Genomic DNA, 8,099 nt, shown 5'->3' with positions numbered 1-8,099 from the left:
TTAACTCTGCCTTAAGTTAGAATGTCTTGTAAAATGTCGTATGAACAGCATGGGCAATCATTTCCCTCACAGTCTTAAAGAAGCTGAAAGTGGGATAGCATGCCTTCAGGGAAATACTAAGAGTTTAAAATATGCCTGTGCAGCACATTCATAGATTTTTATAATCCATTTCAAATACTTTCCACATTGTAAAACAGGCTTTGGAAAGTATCATCACAGATGAAAGCTGGTGAAGAAAAAGTAATAAAAATATTGTAGAAAGAAAAGGAAGAAATGGTGCCTGCTTCTTCTGAGCTCCCCAACATTTGATTTTTCCTGTGTAATAATAAGAATCGAATGATCACAGTAATTTCCCCATTTACTGTGGTTTAGTGTCAGCTGAGGGTGCACCTGTGCCCACCTCCACTCCTCCACCCCCCCATCTGCAGCCTGCAGCTACCCAGGCTGAAGCATTTCAGATAAAAGTTAATTATGCAGCACTTACGCTGCACACCAGACCCTTCCAAACCGCTGCCAACTGGAAACCTTCCCATCGGCTTCTGAGGGCTCTCCCAGCTCACCATTCCTGCAGCAGAGAGCATCTGAGAGGTTCAGCATTCTCCCCCCACTCACTGATAAGGCACTGATAGCTTGCAGAGGCACAGGGGTGGCTGCCTGGCATGGGGGTGGCACCTACTCTCTGCTTGTACCAACAGTGCATTCCTGTGCTCCAAGGATGCAAAATGCTCATCAGTGGCTGTATGGACCTACACTGTGGGGGAATGACACACAGAGCCCAGGTCTGAGTGGCAAACATCAAGCCTGAACAGGGAGATGCTCTGGAACCCTGTCTGCAGCCAAATCCAAGTCTCAAGGCAAGCTGCACGCAAAATTTGGTTGAGATGCCCCACAAAGGCAGCATGTAATGTAACAATGGCTGTGGTATGCCTGTCTCAGTTCTTCATGGAGCTGTCCATGATTACCAAGAGCAGTGTTATCAGCTTGTTGTGACAGCTGTGAAGCACTTGGGGCCAGGCTGAGAACTTCTGAGTCACGCTGATGAGGAGCCCCTTGAACAAGCAGCTTTGCTCGAGTGTGACTCCCTTAATAAATGAATCATCTATCAGTGCCGCCTACTCAAGCTCAAATCCTCCTCCCAGTTCTCCTGCTACTTCCACCATCTGCACATCCTTTCCCTGTGGTGGTGAGAACCAATTTGGCTGATTGACAGGGTTTTGGGGAAAATGTGGAGTCTTTCAGGGCCAGACTAGAAGTAAAGAACAGTCCCTAATGTCCAGAGCTCCAATCCTAAAGTCCTTGTGCCTGAACCTACTCCTATTTATTCGGAAATCCCTGCTGGGCACCTACTAGTAAGCTGCTATATGCATCCCAGTAACCTGGTACTCTGAAATCCTGACCAGAAGATATCTGACCCTGGGTCCCAGAGCATCATGAGGGACTCTAATTCTCAGCATCAAGTTTGAAAAAAGGCTTCTATTAATCACACCCAACCACGCCAAGGCCTCACACCCTTTGCAAGACGTCCTTCTGGCAATAGCAATAAACCACTATCTACCTCTGACATAATCCCTGTTCCCGTCACTGCTTCCTAGAGGCTGGCCTCATCAGTTTCCTGAGAAGTCTGCAGGGAAGACAGTGCATTTTGAGGGGGAAAAATGCTTTTTTGGGAAGTAACTGGAAGTAACTGTCCTTAGCTAGGGACCAAGACACCCCTGTGATTTCAACCCTGATTCAGGCAAGCCATTCTTCCCTGTGCTTGGTGATCCCAGCTCTTTGTCCAGAGCTTTCCTACAAAATGCAGTTCTCATTTTGTGCTGCTAGAACCACAAAAAGTAAAGCGATAGCGAAGGGCACCTCTTCTTTTTCTTCTCAATTCAGCTTATTTTCTCCTTCTCTCCCCCTGCGTCACTGACATGTGATGTTTCCAGCTCTCTTGCTTCCTTTTCTTGTTTTCTTCCTCCTCTTTTCTCTGGATGCTTTCAGCTCTTCAGAACAAACTCTGCAATGCACAGCTATTTGTATTGCAGTGAGATCTGGTGCACTCTCTCATTCAAGCAAATTGAGAAGACAACAATTCCACTCTTTAAAAGCCCTTCAGTAAGACCTACAGAAACATGGGTTTATAATCTGAGTCTTTGTTGGAAGGCAAATTTAGGTTTGTAAAAGAAACTGCTTTTCCCAGTTTTCTGCTGATTACAATAAATGCATAAATTCTAGCCATGGTATGCCTGGTTTTCTTTCTCATTTAAAAATTACTTGGAAATCCAGAGAGGGAAATAATAGGACATGAGATAAACATTTTATTTCAGGGCTTAAAACTGTAACTAGATCCAGCACAGCCTAAAGTCCTAACACTGTGTGTTTTCAGTATTTCATGGGTTTAAATAGTAAACAATTTATCAAATATACCCTGAGAACTTTTGCAAGTAGTTTTTGAATCTAATCACAAGCAATAAATTGAGTAACACATCACAAGATCCTTTGTTGTTTTCTAGTTTCTATAGCTCTACTTCCATTTTGGTGGAAAGACAGGATACTTTCTCTGGCTTTCATGGACAAATTCTTGTGGGAAATGATATTGAATACTCCAACTTTTCTTTGTTAACAATCTGTTCAGTACAGTAACTTCTGTACTCATATAGAATCTGACAGCAGGTTGTCTTTAATTTGTCTGTTCTAGGCCAAATTATAATTTTTACTTAGTGGATTAAGCCAAGTACTCTCTGATGTTTCTTCTGATAATGCCTGTCCTTCAGCAAAGTAATAATCAATGACTTAATGCTGTCATGTTTTAATCACTCATCCCTGACAGGAGTTTGTGCAGTGTGTTATGAAAGACCTAGCAGCAAGGAAGACATTGTTTTGTGAACACCCAGAATAGAAAAAAAAGCCAAACCCAAAATAAACATCATGTATGGTACTGAATTTGATGTTAACTCAGCTTTTCTGCTTCAGAGAATCAGCACAGGATGAGGAATGAGAAAATCTTGTTACTGGCCAGCTCTGAACGAGCACTCTCTCAGCGGAGTTCTGGCTCTTTCTGTCTCCAAGGGACTTTAAAATTATCCAGAGGAGAGAACTGAAATAAAAACATTCTGAACTGAAATAAAAACATTCTCAGCACTTTCCTGCACTCTGATAAAGGATTTTCTGCAGCTATGATTAACTGAATCCTCCTTAAATTCTCTAACTCCAGAAAAAGAGACTAGTTTGGGTTTTTTTTTTCCCTTTTCTTTGTTCCATGCAAAGATTTTTGATAGAGGAACTATCATGGAGGTCTCTGACTGAAAGAGAAGCAACTGGGCATTTGTTTGCACATCCTCTCAATTTCAGCCCTTGATTCCTCTCAAGGCCCCTCTCATAAACCCTCTTGAAGTGCACAACAGGCATGTGCCACACTCAGTGTGAGGTGAGGAGGGTCGGTGACCACGGGGAAAGACTGAACACATATTCCTCATCTACACAGGAACTCATACAAGCTTCCAATATCTGGCCTAAGATAGATTAGCAAAGACAGTTTGAATGACCAGAGCCTGCAGCCAAGCAGCCAATGTGTGTCGCATTCTCTCCCTGGAAAATTGAATTATTACAACTTTTTCCCCAGCCTATCAAAACCATTTTTCTGCAAAAATGAAATTCTGGCTCCAAGGAGGAAAGAAAAAAGTGCCTCTGGGCATTTAGTTGGGCAGAAGCTTTTCCACATCTCCACCCCTTTGCTGTAATTTCTGCCTGCCCTCATTGGTGCAATGCATAGTCAGTGTCCTGCAGGTCAGTATGACTTCTGAGGCCACTGTATTCACAGTGGTATTCCTGTCTATTTCCAAAAAGACCTATAATTCCTCACGCAGGGTGGTTTGATATATATATATATCTAAAAATTAGGAAGCTGTTAAAAAAAAAAAAAAAAAAGCTTAATTCCTTAAAAAAAAAAAGAAAAAATTAAATGTTTATAGGCAGTTTCTTTTTACAGCATCTGTTCTGAGGCTGAGCTTGCTATTTAACCAGAAAATTAAGTTTAACCTGGAATTCTGATTAGGTTTATTTATTCTTTTGACCCCTTCTGAAGTCATACCTGTAATCAGTAGCAGTGCAGTTTCAGATCCTCAAGAAACCAGGTAAAGGACAGACTGGCAGGGACTGATGGTTTGCAATTACTTTACTCTGTTTAGTTGCTTTGAAAAGATTCCCTTTCATGTTAACAGACATCAGAGGTGCTGATTTATCTGAAACCCACTAAAAATACTCCTTTAAATGCAGAGAACACCGTTGCAAACATGACCTCCCCTGTGTTTCTGATACTATCATCAACAAAATGGATATTACGGGCCATTCTTCCCAGACTCTCAGCTCTGAGCTGTACTACTAGAAGCAATATCACTGTATTTATTTACGGTTCATGTTCCCTGGATCTTTTCCCCTGTTCCATCCCTGGGAAAATTATTAATGATGTTGGCAATCTTGGAATCAAAAAATAAAGTGCTTCTCCTGATACACAAATACATAAGGTGACAAGCCTTGCCTCAGTGGCATCAGTGCTTGTGAGCTGCTGCCTCCAAAATAATGAGCTGTCGAAGCTTCACTGCAATTTGCATTTGTGTTAGTAGTAAAGAAATCCAGTGGTTTTTTTGCTTGCTGAATGACAGTGTTAAATTGTTACTTTTTCTTACTGAGTGTGAAAATTTACTGAAATGACAGTAAAGTGGGAAGAGTAAACAGTATTTTTTCAGGTCACAACTGCACTTGGATTTACCCTTAGTGTACGTTAGTAATTAAATCACAGATATAAAATGAAAAAAGTGTGTCACATTTTACTCTGTGTAGCCTCCGCTGAAGCCAACACACTCCTGAACCTCCAGAATAAGCTGCTGCATGTGGGAAAACAAATGGTGTACCACACCTTGTGATGGCTGTTGTCTTGTGATTGTTAATGTCACGGGGAAAGACTCTTTGCTCTCCTTCTTTTTCTTTTTTTTCTTTTTTTTAGCTTCAGGGTGGTAGAATTTAATGAGAAATGGATTTTTAAACACTCTTGAAATACCACCAAACTTTTGAAAACACAGTCTATGTATCTTACCTGGCTGTAGTTGCCCGTCTGTGACACGGTGGATTTCCTCTCACATTACATATCTGAAGTATTACTATTATCATATTGAAATGTATTTCAGTTCTGGATCTTTATCTTCCCTTTCATTCTAAGCATTGCTTTTTGCCATGTTAGGGAAGATTTGCTCAAAGATCAGCGTGCTTTTCAATTACAGTGAATATTTGCCTATTATAAACTTCTGCATGAAGTAATAGCATTAACATTCAGCAGCAGTACAAGACATTGCATGTGTATCTTCCTGTCCTGGTGTCATGTGGAAAATGAGACCTGGCTAGACATTACTACCTTAAAACCACTCAAATGAAAGATTCGAATGCTGAGGAGAAGCAGCATCTAGTGAACATTGGGTTTGTTGTGTTTGCCATGGTCTTCACACTCACACAGTGCAAACTGCTCTCCGAGAGCAAACAAGTTTTGGGTCTGCTTCTGTCCCTGCTTGGAAGAAAGATACCTGCAGGCACTGCCAAGGGCATGCTGCAGTGGTTTTGTGGGAGGGAAGATGCTCTGTCCAAGCATCAGTAGGAGGGGTGATCCCAGGGGTGCCAATTCAGAAGCAGGGTTAGATGTCAGTCTTCTTTTCTTCTTGGAAAATCTGCATCCTGGGCCTACCAGCAAGATCTGCCTCATCTACAACGATGCCATTTACAACTGCCTCCTCTAAGATGGCCAGTCAGCAGAAGAGGCCAGTCTGCAGCTCCATGTCTGTAGAGACAGCAAGGTGACAGGTCTGTGGTGTGCTCTTTCATGTCAGCTCTGGCATGGGACTGTGAGCAACACAAAATCCCTGTTTGCAACAGAGGTTGCTGAGGCCAACAGCTCCAGGGACTCCTGGCTCCAATATGCTGTTGGAAATCCTGTAACCCTAGGAAGTATGCAAGGTAAGGCTGTTGTAGCACCGCCTCCAGCATCAGCCTTAAAATGGTATGTATTAAGTGGAAGTATGAAAAAACCAGTGTTCAGAGAGATGTCAGCCCCTCCAAGACAATCTTGAGGGACTAATACACTTGTATTACCTGCTGGCCTTTGAGTAAGACTGAGATTTTTTCTTTTAAATCCACAGAGCCTTGAAAAGTAATTTTTTTTTTAGCTCAGCCCAAAGGAAAACAGAGTCTGTTCAGCACAGGTGCAGTGCCAGGCATTGGTTTCACTGTCACTGAAGGCAATGCCAGTTAAAGTCTGCTTAAGAACAAAGTCCTGATTTGGACAGACTGATCCATTGGGCTCCCCGCTGAGAACAATTTGAAAGTTAATCAGGAGCTTTGAAGTCCATGGAAAGCAGCAATGAAATCTAACCTTGTGCTGCATGTGTTGAACACATCCTGTGAACTCAGGCAGCTTTAGGTGAACTTAGACCCTTCTCTAAGATGGAAGATAAAATAATGCTAACAGCCAGAGCAAGGCAATACTGGGTTCAGGATTTGGCCCTCAGGAAGCTTTGGCTGTTGACTCCAGCACCATTGTGACTGCAGCTGCAAGGCTGGTAGATGTAACAGCAAACCTGGATGCTACTGGCACCATCAATAACAGAATTCACCAGCACTGATTACCCCTGAGTTTCTGCTTAAATCTAGAGAGACCTGAGTTACATGGGTTTTGCTGAGGCAGAAAAACCTAGCTGAATTAAAGGGGCTACAAAAGAGCTGGAGTGGGGATGTTGACAAGGGCATACAGTGACAGGACAAAGGGAAGCAGCTTCAAACTACCAGAGGGCAGGGTTAGATGGGATATCGGGAAGAAATCCTTGACTGTGAGAGTGATGAAGCCCTGGCACACGTTGCCCAGAGAAGCTGTGGCTGCCCCATCCCTGGAGCTGCTCAAGGCCAGTTTGGATGAGGCTTGGAGCAGGGAGGTCTGGTGGAAGGTGTCCCTGCCCTTGACAGGGGGTGGAAGGAGATCGTCTTTAAGGTCCCTTCCGACCCAAACCACTCTGTGATTCAGACCAGCATACAGCAGTCACATCTTCAGTTACAGACCAGGAGCTACCTAACACAGACTTCTTCACCTTTTCTGTCACAATTCAAACACACAAAAACTGAAAAAAACCCCAAACCCACTGAAATTTAACAGTGATCCAGGCTGTGGTTTATATTTGCTTTTGCCAAGCAAATTCACTCAGCAATCTTTTTTTTTTCTGATTACATTTTGAGACCAAAGTTGATCTACCTCTTCTTAGATAAAACAACTGTTTATCCTGTACTTTTAAAAGGCAGCTTGTACCATTTTATTTATGACTTCCCTTGCACAGGCCTTACAGAACAGAGCATTTTCTTCCAACCCTATTACCTGAAGGTGACTCCTGGCATCAAACACAGTTGCAAAATACTATCACCTTTCTCCATAGTGTGTAACACTAAGTTGCAATCTTTGTATGATAGAAAGTTTAGCTCCCGATGCTACTTCTGCTTGTGCCTAAGACTGTCAAACACAAAAAATTCAGTTTTTACTATTCTACTATGACCTATATAATCAAACAAACAGTGAGGCTAGGCTGCAGTTTCCACAACTTCAGTTAGGGAACTCGAATTAGCAAAAATCTGATCTCGTACCAATGAATGAACTACAAGTACAGAAAATCCTGCCGCTTTAGCTCAGCTTGGTGCAAAGTCAAGTTACACTGAACAACTTCCGTGAGAAGTGTCACCTGGTGAACAACCTGCAGTGCCCACACACGGACCACATTAAGATCAACAACAAACACACTCTCTGAAAGCCGTTTGGGGTTTTTTTGTTTACCTTTTTTTTTTTTTTCCCTAACAACCTTCTTTTGATATGCAAAGCACGCCCTGGACCCCTCTTCTGCTCTCGTCTCTACAACTTATCGCAGTGAATGACTTCGAGCTAACAACTTCGCTTGTGCCACCGAGCTCTTGTCTGCCTTTCCACAGAGAGGATGCTTGTCCCCGGCCACCCCGGGGCTGAGACCCGGGGCAAAGCGGAAGGGGGTGCCAAAGGAGGGAGGGATCGAAGAGCGATGCCGGCGGCCCCGGGGTCCGAG

The sequence above is a fragment of the Corvus brachyrhynchos genome, unplaced genomic scaffold (assembly GCF_000691975.1).
Source record: "Corvus brachyrhynchos isolate BGI_N302 unplaced genomic scaffold, ASM69197v1 scaffold216, whole genome shotgun sequence".
NCBI lineage: Eukaryota > Metazoa > Chordata > Aves > Passeriformes > Corvidae > Corvus > Corvus brachyrhynchos.
The sequence above is the reverse complement of the archived record's forward strand: the minus strand, read 5'-3'. Positions refer to the sequence as shown.